Source organism: Betta splendens, chromosome 16, assembly GCF_900634795.4.
Source record: "Betta splendens chromosome 16, fBetSpl5.4, whole genome shotgun sequence".
In the NCBI taxonomy this organism is placed as follows: domain Eukaryota; kingdom Metazoa; phylum Chordata; class Actinopteri; order Anabantiformes; family Osphronemidae; genus Betta; species Betta splendens.
The window spans coordinates 1568634-1586931 of NC_040896.2; the positions used below are offsets into that span (position 1 = coordinate 1568634).

Below are 18298 nucleotides of genomic sequence, written 5' to 3' on the forward strand. Positions count from 1 at the left end.
ATTTTTTTTAATAATCTTATTCACCCATTCATCAGACACGTCACCCATCGTGGCCATGCTTTTACATCCGAACAGATTCTTTGTGTTGCGTTACAATTTTTTTTTTGCAAACGGTAGTTTTCTTTATAACAATGGAGATGCTGAGCACATTAGTGAAGCCACTGTTTGTAGAATAGTTCGACCTCAAGCGCTTTTCTTGACACAAACTCCTTAAAGCCATTAAAGAAGAGTTTTACAGGATTGCAGGTATGTGGAATTTAATTCTTTCAGTGAGGCTAATCTGAAAAATGATGATAAGGTAATAATATCTTGCTGTGATCTGAAATAAACTGATAAATGTGCAGGTGCACTGATTACTCTTTCTAATGGTCAAAGACTACATCAACATACTGTAACTGACGTATCATTGTTTACACCACCAAGATCACATGTGATGCTGCACATCACAAACGTGGAGGCCAAGTCTGACTCTGGTCATGACTCATGAATATATCGTGAGTCAACCCTAAGTAACAGGCTGAACTGTGGTAAGTACGTGTATGTCCAATACACGCATTTCAATGCATGCACTCACACTCACAGAAGCACTTCTATGCAGCACTAAAGTAATGAGAACTTTCTTCTAGGAGAGATTGACGGCTTTCTGCTGGAGATAGGGGTTAATGCCAGCCCACAAAACTGACCCCTCACCCAGAACCTGAAACAGGCCCCCAGCAGCGCTTTAATGTGGCACTGCAGAACAAGAGCCTGGTTGGAAATGACCTATGGCCTGTTGAAAGCATGTCTTCAGTGCCTACGTCACCTCAGGGAAACACCTGAGAGGCCTGTGACATTATTGTGACATGTGTTGTTCTCCAAATTATTGCAATTATTAAAGGGGAGCAACAGCCTGCCCTACAAATACAAGACCCTGAGGAGACTCCTTCCATCACGGTAACCTGCAGAGTGGATGGACAGTCAGATGTGATTTGCCATGATGTCTTAATCAGCCATCACCACCACCACCACCACCAATAAAAGAAACTGAATGAATGCAAATCATAATTTATTTGGTTTTCTTCATTTCCTACAAATACAAAGGCAATTGTTAGATTTTATGATTCTTCCAATAATTTATACAATTCACCTTTAACTATACACTCACCTCCAGCTTGTGTTTGGGAATTTCAATTTCTAGATCTGTCTTTTCAATCTTATAAGAATTTAATTTCAATTTTTAATTTTACATTATTACAGTTTTGGGTAACTTTTAAAAACCTAATTAGATTAATGTAATAATTGCTCTCCATGAAATGTATTGGATTATTGAATTATCATTACTTTACAAATCCCACATCAACCACAACAGGAATTTTAAAAATGCATAGACATAACACTGCACTTTTAATTCATACAAACATCGGTATTTATGCAATTACTGAAGAAACTTCTTAGATGAGTGAACAATTGCTTCTAGTAATTAGTTACGCTGAACACTGTATGATTAAAATGTAAACTTATGCATTGACTCGAAGAGCTATTTTCTTCCGCCGCTGCAGCCGTGTTGCTTTTTCTACGGAATAAAGACTCGTAGTCGCTATTTGCTTGTGTCACGGCGCTCTAGGTAGCGGACCCACATGCACAGCGGAGACAAGGCTCGGTGACAAAAAAGGTTTAATAGTTCTCGTAGTCAGGCAGGCAAGGGTCGATATACAAAGGCAGCGGTTTCAGTACAGGCAAGGATCTGGCAATCGGTGGTCAAAAAGCAGGCTCGGGTCGAATACACAGCAAATCCAGAAAACTCCAGCAAAGGTACAGACGAGGGCAAGGCAAAAGACACGGTCAAGACAGCAGGCAGGAAATGGTGCACGGAGACGCTGGAAAGTTGTCACGGGTGGATGAACAAACAATCTGGCAACTGGGCAGGGCTAGAGCTGGTGCTTAAATGCAGAGAGATGATGATGGCTGGATAGGTAGCAGGTGAGTAATTACTAACAGGAACAACTAAAACCGGAGGTAAAACTGGAACTGAAAACATGGGCACTGAACAGGAAGTGGTACAAAATAAAACCGGAAATGACTGAGTGCCGTGGCTAAATGACATGAGCTGTGACAGAACCCCCCCGTCTAGGGCGGATTCCAAGACGACCAAAACAAAACACAACCAAGCAAGGGGGGTGACAGGCTAGAATAGAAAATGAGAGGATTAAAACACACAGAATGACTTGCAGGAACGGAATAGAGTCCATGACTACTGAGTCCATGACGGGGGAAATACAAAGTCCAGAAACCTCCTCAAGGAGGGTGGATGCGGGGAGAGTCTCGGCCGCGCAGCCGCCAGGCCGAGACGGCACATCTTGTGCCCGAGGGCAAGGCTGGAGTCCTAGGAGGCCGGCGTTGGAACAAGACGCCTCCAGTGGCCAAACACATGTGCTGGTGCTCTCCAGACCGGCAGTGCTCTAGGGGGCTGAGGAGGCGCGGTGGTCGGCAACGGCAGAGGCCGCGCGGCAGGTGCCAAGCCACCAGGAACCGATGCAGGCGCGGCAGGTGCCAAGCCACCAGGAACCGATGCAGGCGCGGCAGGTGCCAAGCCACCAGGAACCGATGCAGATTCTGCAGGCGCCAGACCACCAGGGGCGGAGACGGGCGTGGCCGGGACCGGACCACCAGGAGCGGAGACGGGCGTGGCCGGGACCGGACCGGACCGCCAGGAGCTGAGGTTGATGCGATCTGTGCCAGATCAACCGGAATCGCTGCAAACGCGGCCGGCGCTGGACCACCAGGAGCTGCACCTGCACACATTGGCCCAAAAAACACAGGGACCAGGAGCGGGCCGACCACCTCCTCCGGGAGGGCGGCAGGAGACCGCGCTGGACCGACCTCCTCCGGGAGGGCGGCAGGAGACCGCGCTGGACCGACCTCCTCCGGGAGGGCGGCAGGAGACAGAGCTGGACCGACCTCCTCCGGGAGGGCGGCAGGAGACAGAGCTGGACCGACCTCCTCCTGGAGGCCGCCAGGGGCTGCGGCAGGGGCTGCGGCAGGTGCTGCGGCAGGAGCGACCCCCTCCTGGGGATCGTCGGGAGCTGCGGCGGGAGCTGCGGCAGGAGCGACCCCCTCCTGGGGATCGGCGGAAACTGCGGCCTCTCCGAGGCTGACAGTGGCAGGAACTAGAACTGCGGCCTCCGAGGAGCCAACAGTGGCAGGAACTAGAACTGCGGCCTCCGAGGAGCCGTCAGTGGCAGGAACTAGAACTGCGGCCTCCGAGGAGCCGACAGTGGCAGGAACTAGAACTGCGGCCTCCGAGGAGCCGACAGTGGCAGGAACTAGAACTGCGGCCTCCGAGGAGCCGACAGTGGCAGGAACTAGAACTGCGGCCTCCGAGGAGCCGTCAGTGGCAGGAACTAGAACTGCGGCCTCCGAGGAGCCGTCAGTGGCAGGAACTAGCACGGCGTCCTCCGAGGAGCCGACAGGAACTAGCACGGCGTCCTCCGAGAAGCCGACAGGAACTAGAACGACCTCAGCCGGGAGGTCGACAGGAACTGGAACGACCTCAGCAGGGAGGTCGACAGGAACTGAGGCCTGGTTTGGCTGGCCAGGGGTGTCCACTAGCTGGCGTAAAGCTGGAGCTTGAGCTTGAGCTTGACGTGGCTGAGCTGAGGCTTGAGCTTGACGTGGCTGAGCTGAGGCTTGAGCTTGACGTGGCTGAGCTGAGGCTTGAGCTTGACGTGGCTGAGCTGAGGCTTGAGCTTGAGCTTGAGCTTGACGTGGCTGAGCTGAGGCTTGAGCTTGAGCTTGAGCTTGAGCTTGGTACAACATATACATATCATATACATACATATGTGTATTGTTATACATGTCCCATACTACTTAATAAAAGTCATGACATACAACATCACAATTTCCATATTCACACATTATTGATATTGCTAGTGATAAGTATCAGTAATACTTACAGTTGGATTTGGAAAGTGTACCACTACAAGGTTAGTAAGGCTGTAGCTTGATATTATTCACCCAAAGGGTGAGGCAGACGTTGGTGCATGAACAATGCCACTTGTGGAAGCCAGGGTGATGTGAGGAGCTCAGCCACTAAAGCCCATCCAACAAGCAGAGGAAAGAATCCTAGCAGCCAGGGGGCCCACACACCTTCAGTTCCAGGAGGGCAGGTGTTGCGACCCAAGCCGCCCACACAGAGCCCCCCAGGCAGAGCTGCAGCAGCCACAGAGACAGCACCCGAGGTCAGAGTGGGCCACCAAGGGTCAACGCTGTCCACCCCAAGAGAACCAGGGGCAAACACTCCCCCCGGTGGGAGGGTCGGCCTGAAAAAGTGGAGCCCGAGGACCCACGGTCCGTAGGGAGCCCGCCAGGAGATGCCCCCGCGCCCAAACTGAGACCTGCCCCCAGTCTACCACCCCTACACGAGCGGAGCGGGGCCTACCCCATCGGCCCGACATCATCCCCTGGCGCCACAGCGGCCTGCAGCACAAGGCCAGCAATTGGTGGGGTCAGCATAAAAGAGACCACCCAGGCAGACGATCATCGTACCCCGGGCGGAAAACCGGACCCCCCACACTCCAACCGCACCACACGCATACAAACACACACAAACACAGACACATACACCCACCCACATGTACAACACACATCATCACACACACACCATAAACTCTCTCACAACAACCTAGTCAATCATACGTGAACCAATGCACTCTCAGATACATTCTCGCTCCCACACCATTCGCTCGATCACATTCGTGGGGAGGGTAGGTCTCCGGCCTGCTGTCCATGTGGCCCCAGGCAGGGACCGCAGCTCCTCCCGAGCCCCGCCCAACCCCCCCAAGCCGGGGGAGGCAGAGGGCAACAGAAAAGGTACCCCAGAACCCTGCAACCCAGCTTGGACGTGAGTGTGTGGAACTAAAGTGCACTGAAGGTGGGTGACACCTCCAGGAGCACGACCGCTGGCTGACGGTGTGTCCCCCGGACAGTGCACCCCCTCCCCCTAAATGTCTTTTTGCAGTTAAAACTGGGTGGTGATCTCTCCACCAGGGCCAGTGGGCGAGGCCACAACTGGCCTCAGCCCCAGGCCCCAGTGAAAGAGCCCAACCCCGGCCCTAAATGTATGTGTATGTGGCTAAGTATGAGGAACTTTGGGAGATAGCCAATTCTCCGAGGGGTCCAGCAGGCAGAGCCAAAAATGGGAAGGCTCCGTCTACTGGCCCCCCCGGAAGGAGCCCCCAGATTCCTGGACGAGTGTGTATGGCTAATGCAATTAAAACTGCAGAGCCTCCCACTTGGGAGGGACGGAACCACTTCCCGGTAGCACCGGTCCCTCCATCAGCAGGACGACCCTTGCAGACCTAAGTGGATGAATGTGGAGAAATGTAGTTGGGAAGCAGAGCACCAGGGTCCGCAGAGCCAGGTTCCCGACTGGCTCTGCTACCCATCCCACCGCCCCCCACAGCCCCCAGCCAGGAAGAGACAGCTAAGACCCAGGGACCACAGTACTACTGCCCAGGCGCCACACGCAGCACAGCCAGAGCCATCCTCACCCTTCTTTCACACTTACCCATTCTCTCGCTCAAGTATGCCCATGCTCGCCCCGTGTAGTGCTACACTCAAACCCACACACATACTCTGCGGTTGTGCATTGAGGGCCAACCTCCGCCCAGGGCCCAATGAAGGTTGTAGCCTGAGTAGTCCGAACAACCCCCCATGCAACAGGCCCGAGCAGTCACCAGAGGGCGTCGGACCGCTAGGGCAGGCAGCGCCCCACCCGAGCAGGGGCAGCGCCCCAGGGGAGAGACACCCCTCCGGGCACAGGCAGGCACCCCGGAGGGAGTCCCCCGGAAGCAGGTCACCAAGGTCTCCACCCCCAGGTCCACCCCCCGCACACCGGCAGGGAGGCCCGCCTCCGCTCCCCGGAGACAGACACACGCCAACCCTCAAAATGGGCCTACTCCGGCACAGGACCGCCGGTCTCAGCAGCCACCACACCCCCGCCGCAGGGGACCCATGCAGCCAGCCCACCAGTCCCGTTGTCCTGGTTCCTTAGGTAGGCAGGCACCCCCAACCACCAGTCACCCCCCCACCACTGTGCCAGACACGACGCAGTACCCGAGCCCCACGCATCCTTACCTGGAAATGGAATCAATCAGGAGTATAGTTTTGGTCATTGATTTGATGAAGCAGACAATGTGTCTAAGGTGGTATAATCTAACAAGCTCTTCAGGTACTGAGTAATGCTTATTTTTTTTTAGTTTTCCAGTTCACAAGGATGATTTTCTTTGCAACACAGAGGGCAGAAAGAAGTGTGTGTGACGGGTTTGTCTCTAGATCAAGCCCACTTAGATCTCCTAGAAGACAAAGTGCAGGGGCCGCTGGGATTGGGAAGCTTAACTGGGTTGACAGGTGTTCACATACTCTTTGCCAAAATTGCTGCACAGGTGAACATGACCAGAATGCATGTAGAAATCTATCTGCTGTGTTATCTGTACAGTGAGGGCAAATATTTGAGTTTGTGAGACCCATTTGGAACATCCTTTGTCCTGTATAGTGAGTTCTATGTAGAATTTTGTATTGTATTAGTTGTAAATTTGTATTTTTTGTCATTCTGAATAAATTATAACATATATTATTCCAGAATGTGTAACTAGTGGTGATATTGAGATCAGCTTCCGATTTAGAGATCGGAAGGCTCACTGTCTGATCTACATTGGAAATTAACATGTAGATTTTGAATACTATCCTTTTCCCTGATATATCAATAAATCGCTCTATTACTGGTGGTGGTTGCATGTGGATGGAAGTATTCTTACTTTTTGCATTAAGTATTGACTTTAGTTGTTGGTATTCTAAGAAATTGGCCCTAGTGATTTCATAGTGGGACACTAATTCTTCAAAAGTGGTAAACTTGTCTCTTGTGAAAACATGTTTCAGATGTGTTATTACTTTGATATGCCAAGTTGGAAAGTATATTGCCTTTTTGTTTTGTATGATGTCTGGGTTGTTCCAGAGAGGGGTGTTTTGGAGAGTAAGCGAAGACCCATTAATTTTAAGAAAATCCCACCAGGCTGTCAGAGATGCTTTTATGCTAACGCTCTGGTAACAACTATGATGTTTGATTTTGGTGCTGATAAAGGGCAGATCTGCAACTTTAATATTTCCACAAAATGTTTGTTCAATGTCTATCCAGGAGGAGTCTGCTGGCATGGGTTTTATCCATTTGTGGACATGGTTCAGTCTATTGGCAAGAAAATAGTGGTGGAAGTTAGGTAGTTCTAGGCCGCCGCAGCGTCTGGATTTTTGAAGAGTTTTTAAACTAATTCGTGGTGGCTTGGTTTTCCACAAAAACTGTGAGATGTAGGAGTCTAATGTCTTAAACCACACCTGGGCTGGCTGAGGTGGAATTATTGCAATTATGTAATTAATTTTTGGCAGGATCATCATTTTTATGGTGGCAATTCTTCCCATAAGTGAAATGGGTAAGGACTGCCATCTTTTGAGGTTGGCTTCTATTTGTTTTAATAATGGGTTGTAGTTTAGATCAATAAGCTCTGATAGCCTAGACGATAATTCAATGCCCAAGTATTTAATGTTCCCTGAATGGAGTGTGGTAGAGGAGATATTAGTCACCTTAAGGTTAAGTGGTAGCACTATAGATTTGGTCCAGTTAATAGAGTATTCTGAAAGGCCTGAGAATTCCTCTATGAGGCTGATAGTTGTAGAAGGAGACGTCTGCAGCTCCAGGAGAAACAGTAACACATCGTCAGCATATAAACTTATTTTATGATTTACTGATTTGGTCGACATTCCAGTAATTCCTCCATGCTGTCTTATAGCTGCGGCTAGAGGTTCAATAAATATTGCAAATAGTGATGGGGAAAGTGGGCAGCCCTGTCTTGTCCCTCTATGCAGATTAAAGCTTGGTGAAATCTGGTTGTTTGTTCTGACTGCGGCATTTGCTGAGCTGTATAATATTTGGATCAAGTCTATGAATGATTTCCCAATGCCAAATTTGTGCAGAGTGGCTAAAAGAAACTTCCAGTTTACTCTATCCAAAGCTTTTTCTGCATCTAAGGAGACGATGGCTGACTCTAGTTTATGGGTGGTGACATAATCAATTAAGTTTATTAATCTGTTCATATTGTTTGTTGACTGTCTACCTTTAATGAAGCCTGTTTGATCAGAGTGAATTATATATGGAGTGTTTTTTTCTAATCTTCTAGCAAGTGCTTTACACACTATTTTTAGATTTACATTTATTAGTGAAATTGGTCTATAACTCGATGGGAGTGTAGGGTCTTTTCCTGGTTTTTGGAGCAGGCTTATGAAGGCAGAATTCATATTTGCTGGTAATGAATGCTGTTCTTTAATTTCAGCTACCATTTTGTAAAAGCTGGGTGTCAGCATGGACCAGAACTCTTTATAAAATTCCGTTGGGAATCCATCTGGTCCTGGAGCTTTTTTATTGGGCATCTCCTGCAGAGCTTCATGTAGTTCTGCCAAAGATGAGTCTAGAGACTCTGAGTCTAGAGTTGTGGATTGTTCTTCCTTTAGCTTGGGCAGTTCTAATTTATTCAGAAACGCCTCTATGGCTGAGGTGGATGGGTCTATTTGGGACATATATAACTCTTGGTAAAAGTTTTTAAAGGTATTATTTATTTCATGGAGATCATGAGTAATATTCCCTTTCTTATTAGTTATTGAATGGATGATTTATTTTTCTTTATTATTTTTTAATTGGTTAGCTAGAAATTTACCACATTTGTTAGCATGGTCAAAGTTCTCCCAGCGTAATTGGTCTATCTGAAACTGAGTTTTGCAATCAATTATATTGTTTAATTTCAGCTTTAGATTCCTTAGGTCTTCTAGGATTCTATCATTGGTTGGAGAGGCAGCATATTTAATCTCTAGAGATTTTATTTTTTTCTCTAATTCCAATTCAAGTAACATGTCCTTTTTTTTCCTGTGTGCGATGAATATGAAATAATTCTACTGCGCATAACTGCCTTCCCAGTCTCCCAAAGAACACAGGGTGAGATTTCCGGTGTATCGTTGATTTCTATAAAGGTTTTCCATTCTCTCCTGACATAACTGATGAAGTCTCGATCATTGAGTAATGATGTCTTAAACCTCCAATTCCTGGTTGATGGTGTGACTGTCTTAATCAACGAAATGGACATTGGTGCATTATCACTGATTATGATAGAGTGAATATTGGTGTCAGAGACATCTTGTAAGACTGAGTTATTTACTAAAATATAATCTATACGGGAGTGAGAGTGGTGAACTGGCGAGAAAAAGGTATATTCCCTGGATGTAGGATGAAGAGAATGCCATGTGTCACAGAGACTGAAATCATCCATGTACTGTTTTAAGGTCTGTACTGATTGCCAGTTCCTGTTGCTCACAGCTTTGCTTAGCCTGTCCAACTCTGGGTTGAATACTAAATTAAAGTCCCCTCCTACTATAAGTTTGGAACCAGAGTGAGCAGACAGTGATGTGAAGAAGCTGTGAAAGAAAGAGGGGTCGTCAACATTAGGGCCATACACATTAGCTATGCAATATTCAATGTTTCTATCAAGATATTACTGATTATATATCTCCCTTCTGGATCTACAATGGTATCGTTATAAGTAAAGGGCGACCCCTCTTTGTTTAGAATTGTAACCGGCTAAGTAAGCATGTGGGAACTCTGCTGATGCCAGAGTGTAATTTATAATTTTGGGAATATGAGTTTCCTGTAGTAAAACAATGTCTGCTTGTAGGGTTTTCAAATGATTAAATATTTTAAATCGTTTCTCCTTCTTATTGATTCCATGTACATTCCAGGTGACAATCTTCAGTGGTGTCATATCCTTCCTGACTGCTGTGGATCACTAGTCTTGTGTGTATGTAGTGTGACAGACTTTAGGTGTGTGGCTAACCTTAAGTACCTGTGTATTCTGAGTTGTGTTTTATCTATGTATGTGCACGTGTTTCCCCTGTGCAGTAGATGTTTGTGTGTGGCTGCTGGAGGGCTACATAGCTGGCTGACTACGTGGGAGAAGAATAGAGAAAAGAAGGATGTACACAGTGTAGAGTGAAAGTAGGTGAAGGAAAAGGAGTAAAGGGAAGGAAATTAAAGTGAAAGGAAAGTGAGTGATTAAGCATGATGAGCGCATTGCAAAGTGAGTGGGTGAGTGACATTAGATTGACAATAAACATTTACATGAAACATCTGCGAGAGAACGAGTTTGAATACTGGATGTAGAGTTATAACACATAGTTGCATTGCATCTATTATTTTTAAACAAACCTTTTATATTAAACCATTGTTGTTACATACCACCTGCTAGTACAGCCACGGAGTTGCTTCCCGGTCCCGGTAGAGCTCTCCATTGACGTACAGTGGAACGGTGGAACGCCATCTTGTCCACAACTTGCGCCGGGAGCTTCATCTGTTGTTTAAGGAAGTTTTTTAAGGTGGTTTCCACGTTTTCCTCTGCCTGTTCCCGAGAACACCAGGTTGTCCCTCATGCTGCGGGCCTGCAGATCGATCATGCCTTCTTTTATTTTTTTATTTTCGGCCGCTAGCTGAGCCACATCCTTCGTCAGGGATTGCACCGTTCCTTTCAGGGCCTCGTTCTCGGTGGCGAGAGAAACCACCTGCTGCTGGCTAAATTCCAGGGAGTCGCTGAGGGCCATAAACTCTTTGTGGAGGAGTTCCACTAGCGCCAGACACGCGTTGAAGCTTGATATTTTTTTTCTCGATTGCCTCCAGGATGTCCGTGATGTTTTTGTCCGCCGAGCTAGCTCCAGGTGACTCAGGTGAGTCAGACGGACGGGACCTCTTGTTTGGAGCAGTGTCCTTTTTCCCCATTACCAGATGCTCGAAGCACTCGTCGATGTACTCGAATACATCGAGTATATGAATATGTTACCTTAAATGAGTCGACTCCAATGAGCCACATCAACTATCATGTTCCAAGAAGTACAGGTAGAGGTGGAGGAGTAGCAACAATTTATAAATCAGATTTATTGATTACTCCTAAACCTAAACATAGTTATAACTCATTTGAGAGCCTCACTCTGAGCCTTTCTCACCCAGACTCTAAAACTCAGAAACCAGTTGTGTTTTGTATTGTTTACCGTCCTCCTGCTCCATATTCAGAGTTCTTAACTGAATTCTCTGAATTCTTATCTGCCTTAGTTCTTAGCACAGATAAAGTCATTGTAGTGGGAGACTTTAACATTCATGTAGATGTTGACAGCAACTGTCTCAGCACTGCTTTCAACTCCTTAATAGACACTATTGGTTTTACACAGCAGGTAAATGAACCCACTCATCGTTTTAACCACACCCTCGATCTTGTCCTGACATATGCGGTTGAAACTGATAATTTAATAGTTCTTCCCCAAAACCCTCTGTTATCTGACCATTTCTTATTAACTTTTGAATTTAGCACAATTGACCCTACAATAGCTGAAAAGAAATGTTACTATAGCAGATGTTTATCTGACAACACTGTTGCCAGATTTAAGCGGATGATTCCATCATCTTTTGCCTCAATGTGTTGTAGATACACAGAGAACAGTCACCTTAATCCTTATGAACAGGTTGACTGTCTTGTAGATGATGCTGCAGCTTCTCTACGTACAATGTTAGACACAGTGGCTCCTCTGAAGAAAAAGACAGTGAATCAGAGGAGGTTAGCTCCATGGTATAACTCAGTGATCCGCAGCCTAAAGCAAAGGACCAGACAACTAGAAAGACAGTGGTGTTCCAACAAAATAAATGTAAACTGCATTGCATGGAAGGACAGTCTAATGAAATATAAAAAAGCACTTTGTGCTGCTAGAAAAACATATTATTCCTCCCTAAAAACAAAAAACAAAAACAACCCCAGGTTTCTTTTCAGCACTGTAGCCAGGCTGACAAAGAGTCAAAGCTGTATTGAGTCTACTATCCCCTTAAATGTCAGCAGCAATGACTTTATGAACTACTTTACTAATAAAATTATCATTAGAAAAAACATTCAGCAGCAACTTCTTCCAAATGACAGAAAGCACTGTCTAGATCCATCCATCCATCCATTTTCATCCACTTATCCAGGGCCGGGTCGCGGGGGCAGCAGTCTGAGCAGAGAGTTCCAGACTTCCCTCTCCCTGGACACTTCCTCCAACTCTTCCGGTGGGACCCCAAGACGTTCCCAGGCCAGCCGAGAGACGTAGTCTCTCCAGCGAGTCCTGGGTCTTCCTCTGGGCCTCCTACCAGTGGGACATGCCCGGAACACCTCCCCAGGGAGGCGTCCAGGAGGCATCCGAACCAGATGCCCGAGCCATCTCAACTGGCTCCTCTCGATGTGGAGTAGCAGCGACTCTACTCCAAGCTCCAAGTGACAGAGCTCCTCACCTTATCTCTAAGGGAGTGCCCAGCCACCCTGCGGAGGAAGCTCATTTCAGCCGCTTGTATCCGTGACCTTGCCCTTTCGGTCATGACCCAAAGCTCATGACCATAGGTGAGGGTAGGAACGTAGATTGACCGGTAAATTGAGAGCTTTGCCTTTTGGCTCAGCTCCCTCTTCACCACGTCGGACCGATACACCGACCGCATTACTGCAGTCGCCGCACCGGTCCGTTTGTCAAACTCACGCTCCTTCCTTCCCTCACTTGTGAACAAGACCCCAAGATACTTAAACTCCTCCACCTGGGGCAGAAACTCTCCTCCAACCTGGAGAAAGCAAACCACCTTTTTTCGGTCGAGAACCATGGCCTCAGATTTGGAGAAACTGATTCTCATCCCAGCCGCTTCATACTCGCGCACGCTGGAGGTCCTGGCCTGATGAAGCCAACAGGACAACATTATCTGCAAAAAGCAGAGATGCTATCCTGTGGTCCCCAAACCAGACCCCCTCCGGCCCCTGGCTGCGCCTAGAAATTCTGTCCATAAAAATAATGAACAGAACCGGTGACAAAGGGCAGCCCTGCCGAAGTCCAACATGCACCGGGAACAGGTCTGACTCATTGCTGGCAATGCGAACCAAGCTCCTGCTCCGGTTGTACAGAGACCGAACAGCCCTTAGCAAAGAGCCCTGGACTCCATACTGCCGGAGCACCCCCCACAGGATGTCACGAGGGACGCGGTCGAATGCCTTCTCCAGATCCACAAAGCACATGTAGACTGGTTGGGCAAACTCCCACAAACCCTCAAGCACCCTGCTGAGGGTATAAAGCTGGTCCAGTGTTCCACGACCAGGCCGAAAACCACATTGTTCCTCCTGTATCCGAGGTTCGACTATCGGCCGAATTCACCTCTCCAGTACCCTGGCATAGACTTCCCCAGGGAGGCTGAGAAGTGTGATCCCCTATAGTTGGAACACTCTCTCCTGTCCCCCTTTTTGTGAAGCGGGACAACCACCCCGGTTGTCCAGTCTAGAGGAACTGTCCCCCTCGTCCACGCGATGTTGCAGAGGCGTGTCACCCAAGACAGCCCCACAACATCCAGAGACTTGAGGTACTCAGGACAGATCTCATCCACCCCCGCTGCTCTGCCACCGAGGAGCTTACTTACTACCTCAGTGACCTCAGCCTGGGTGATGGGCGAGTCCGCCTCTGAGTCCCCTGCCTCTGCTTCCTCAGCAGAAGGCATGTCGAAGGGGTTGAGGAGATCCTCAAAGTACTCCTTCCACTGTCCAATAACATCCCCAGTTGAGGTCAACAGCTCCCCACCTCCACTGAAAACAGAGTTGGTAAAGAACTGCTTCCCCCTCCTGAGGCGCCGAACAGTTTGCCAGAATCTCTTTGAGGATTATATTTTAGTAAATATTTCACCCCATCACAATCAGTGATCATGCACCAATGTCCATTTCTTTGATTAAGACAGTTATGCCATCAACCAGGAATTGGAGGTTTAATACATCATTACTCAATGATCAAGACTTCATCAGTTATGTGAGGACAGAATGGGCAACCTTTATAGAAATCAACGATACACCAGGAACCTCACCCTGTGTTCTGGGAAGGCAGTTATGCGCTGTAGAATAATTTCATATTCATCACACAAGAAAAAAAGGACATGCTACTTGAATTAGAATTAGAGCAAAAAATAAAATCTCTAGAGATTAAATATGATGCCTCACCAACCAATGATGTCCTAAAAGATCTAAGTAATCTAAAAATGAAATTAATAATATAATTGCTTGCAAAACTTAGTTTCAGATACATCAGTTACGCTGGGAGAACTTTGACCATGCTAACAAATGTGGTAAATTTCAAGCCAACCAATTAAAAAATAAGGAAAGACAAACCATCCATTCAATAATTATTAAGAAAGGGAACATCACATCACATCACATGATCCCCATGAAATGGGGGGATCAGTTGCGCATGCGCGAGCCCTGTTGCAGCACGCTTTGATCGCTGTCATACCGTGTTGTCTTTTCTATATTTTTTCTTACTTTATACCTACTGCGAGTGATTTGCTTTAATTAGCCTTAGTATTTAAGATGCAGCCTCTCTGATCATGTTGTTGGAGAGAGTTTTTTGGCCCGTTTTTTCGCTTGGATTTATACTTTCCCTCATGCGTAAAGCTGATGCGTGAACTTTGTTTACACCCGAGATCAGCTGATCACAATAAGTTCGGCTGCAAAATATGTGACTAGGCCAGACATGTCAAGCTTCCTTGAAGAGATAAGGAGAAACACAAGAATAAAGACTGAAGAAAGGAGTTGCGCAAAGAGAAGGTGAGAAGATTCAAGTCGTGTCTCCTTTTGCTAATTATGGCCAACATGATGTCACTGGATAATAAAATGGACGAACTGACAGCTCTAGTGAGAGAGGAGAAAATCTTTGCTGAATGCAGTTTGATGTGTTTCACTGAGACCTGGTGCCATCCTGGACATGTGACGGTCAAAGAGCAGAACTGCAGCCCTGACATCGAACTGCTGGGCCTCCATCCATATTATTTTCCCAGAGAGTTTGCACACATTATCCTCTTCGTTGTTTGCACCCCCCTCTGGGAATGTCAGATCACAATTTGATTCATCTGCTGCCACAATACACACCTCAGGTCCAAAGGCAGCCTGCCACCATTAAAACCGTTAAAAGGTGACAGATGAGGACCGTGTCGCCCTGCAGAGCGATACACTGATTGGGAGGCACTCTGTGAAACTCACGGGGAGGACATTGATGGACTAACAGACTGCATCACAGATTGTATACATTTCTTCATGTATACCCATGTACCTGATAAAGTTTTCGCTGCTTTCCTGACAACAATGGGTCACTTGTGACTTTAAAGTCATCCTGAATAAAAAGGAGAAATCATTCAGGTCAGGAGACAGGAAGGCAGCTAGGAGTGTCCAGAGAGCGCTGTCAGTCAAAATTAGGGATGGGAAGGAGGCTTACAGGAGGAAACTGGAACACAGACCTCAGAACAACAACACCAGGGAAGTGGGGAGGGGCATGAGGACCATTACTGGCTAGTCCAGCCCAATCCAATCAGCCCAAGGGTGCTGAAAGTGTGTGCCCTGCAGCTATGTGGTGTCCTCCAACAAATCTTGACCTGGAGCTGGAGAGAGTTCCTCTTGGGTGGAAAAAGTCATGCATCGTGCCAGTGAATAAGAAGCCACGTCCCAGAGTCTTCAACGACTACAGACCCGTAGCTTTGACCTCTCACATCATGGAGGCTGGGAGAGAAACTGAAGGACATCCAGGTGGAACCCTCCCTGATCTCATGGATCATGGACTACCTCACCAACCGCCCCCAGTACATCCGCCTGCAGAATTGATGTGACAGAGTACCAGGGAATGGTGAACAGCTTTGTGGACTGGTATGGACCAAACCACCTCCAACTGAACATCAATAAAATCAAGGAGCTGTTGATAGACTTTAGGAAATCTGTGAGTACTGTCACCCTCTCTCTATTAAAAATGAAGAGGTGGAGGCGGTGATCGAGTACAAATCCCTGGGAGTGGACAATAAACTGGACTGGAAAAAGAACTCCTCAGCTGTGTACAAGAAGGCTCAGAGCAGAATGTCCTGTCTGAGGAGGCTAAGGTCCTTTAACGTCTGCAGCTCCATGCTGAGGATGTTATGAGTCTGTGGGTCCAGTGTTTTAGGCTGTGGTCTGTTGGGCAGCAGCATGAATGTAGCAGACAGTAACAGACTGGACAAAGTGATCAGGAGGGCTGGTTCTGTTCTGGGGGTGGAGCTGGACCCCCTACATGCTGTAGCTGAGAGGAGGATGCTGGTCAAACTCCTCTCTATCCTAGACAACACCTCCACCCCCTACACAGTGTGCTGGCCTTACAGAGGAGAACCTTCAGCGGTGCCATCAGCCTGTACAATTCCTCCTCCCTCTGTAAGAATTGATTTTAATCCATGCACTAACATGTATACTAAAACTTTACCTACTAATTAGATGTAATTACACAATAGTAATTAGACTTGATGTGAGTGTTGGAAATATACTGCATTTAATCATAGAAACATATTTTGCTGAAACCTCGTTAACTGTGCTATGGCCTTGAAGTTTTCTCCTTTTTCTCTGCAAGAAATAGAGAGTACAGTTGTGTAACATCCTTATCTGATGAGCCTAATGCTTTGTGCAGAAAATATTTCCCACGTTCTGTGTGACTATGCACTTCCCAGAATGCCATCCCAGAAGTTGCCTTTGCTGTAAACTGCTCACTCCTTGCAAGTAAAATCCCGAAGAAGGTCTCAACTGATTGTGTCTGCTTTATTTAAGATTTACAAAGGGAACTAACAAATTCCCTAACAGTGAGTGTGTGTAGATGTGTTAGCAGTCTGTTTTTAATCTCCCGTCCTTCTTGTGTTTACCCCCATCTGTGACAGTGATCAAAGAAGGCAAAATAATTTCCCTCTGGGATTTTGAATCTTGAATTTTGAATTGAAATCTTGAAATAAATGATACCTTTAAAAACATTTACCAAGAGTTATATGCATCCCAAATAGATCCATCCACCTCAGCCTCAGAGGTGTTTCTGAATAAACTAGAACTTAAAAAAAACAAAAAAACTTAAAGTTAAAGGAAGAACAAACCACAACTCTAAACTCATTGTTGTCTTTGGCAGAACTGCATGAAGCTCTGCAAGAGATGCCAAATAAAAAATCTCCAGGGCCAGATGGATTCCCAACTGAATTTTACAAGGAGTTCTGGTCCATGCTGCCACCCAGCTTTTACAAAATGGTAGTTAAAGTTAAACAACAGCCTTCATTACCGACAAATATGAATTCAGCCTTCATTAGTCCCCAGGGAACCGGAGACTCCCCTAACCAGTGAAAGACCCTACGCTTACCTCAAGTTACAGATCAATTTCACTAATAAATGTAGATTTGAAAATAGTGTGTAAAGCACTTGCTAGAAGAGCACACACATACATACCCCAATGCACAAACTCATCCAGCACAGCAACATCACACGTGGACTAAATAAAAAGGAAAAATAAACCATTAATCAAGTATATATATTTCTTATATACTTATATATACTCTCAAAACTGTCCATCACAATACCGCATTCAGCCTAATATATGCTCCTTGTTGAACTGCTGGACAGGATGAAAATAAAGGACAATTGTTGCACTGTGGGGAAAAAAACGTGATGCAGAATGGCAGTGTGGAGACACTTTTCTCCTTTAGGTAAAGCCACACCAGAGTTAGTCAGTCTCATGAGTCAGTTACATTTTTTCTTGTTTTCTAAAACACTATAACCAGGGTGTGCAGTATAACCACCAGCACACCCATTTTTATGAACTATAAACCTGCTTTGACTCATGAATCAAATCTGGTTAACTTTTTTTCCTACATTTCTACTCCTACACCGTGTGCTCAGTTAGAAAACAATGGTATTCAAAATTATTCACTTAGTCACCACAACTTGAGCTCATTGAACAATTACCAAGCTGAAAACACTATGTGTCAATATTCAACTTAAATCAATCAGATTTTTTCAACAGATTAAGAAAAGGGTCTGAATCAGTTTTTGAGTTGTGGAGCAATAGATCCACTAAGAAATGAAAGCTGTCCACCATGACTGGTTTACAAATGACATGAGGTTTTCTAGCATCTTTCTGCATGGTGGTGGAACCTCATATCTATGCTCACCTCCTTCAGGCCATGAAAGAAGCTGCCTAGACATATCTGTAGATGCAAGCCAAGGGTAGATGAGGACAGAGAAGAGTCTCTAGTCTGACCCAGACCAAAAACAGTGCACTGAGGCACAATTTCTTGTTTGAGAGCTTGTGAGTGACGTCTGAGGGCAAAGTTTGTTTTTGGAGTCAAAGTGATTGCTTTTGCTCCAAAAGGTGAAATGAA

The 18298-nt window shown here is 46.5% G+C and overlaps 1 protein-coding gene across 1 annotated transcript in view; it reads right to left on the reverse strand.

Annotated features, from left to right (window-relative positions):
* Positions 1 to 18298, reverse strand: part of LOC114842808 (vascular endothelial growth factor A-A-like) — a 103110-nt gene that overhangs the window by 76243 nt on the left and 8569 nt on the right. The gene's annotated exons all lie outside the window — the stretch shown is intronic.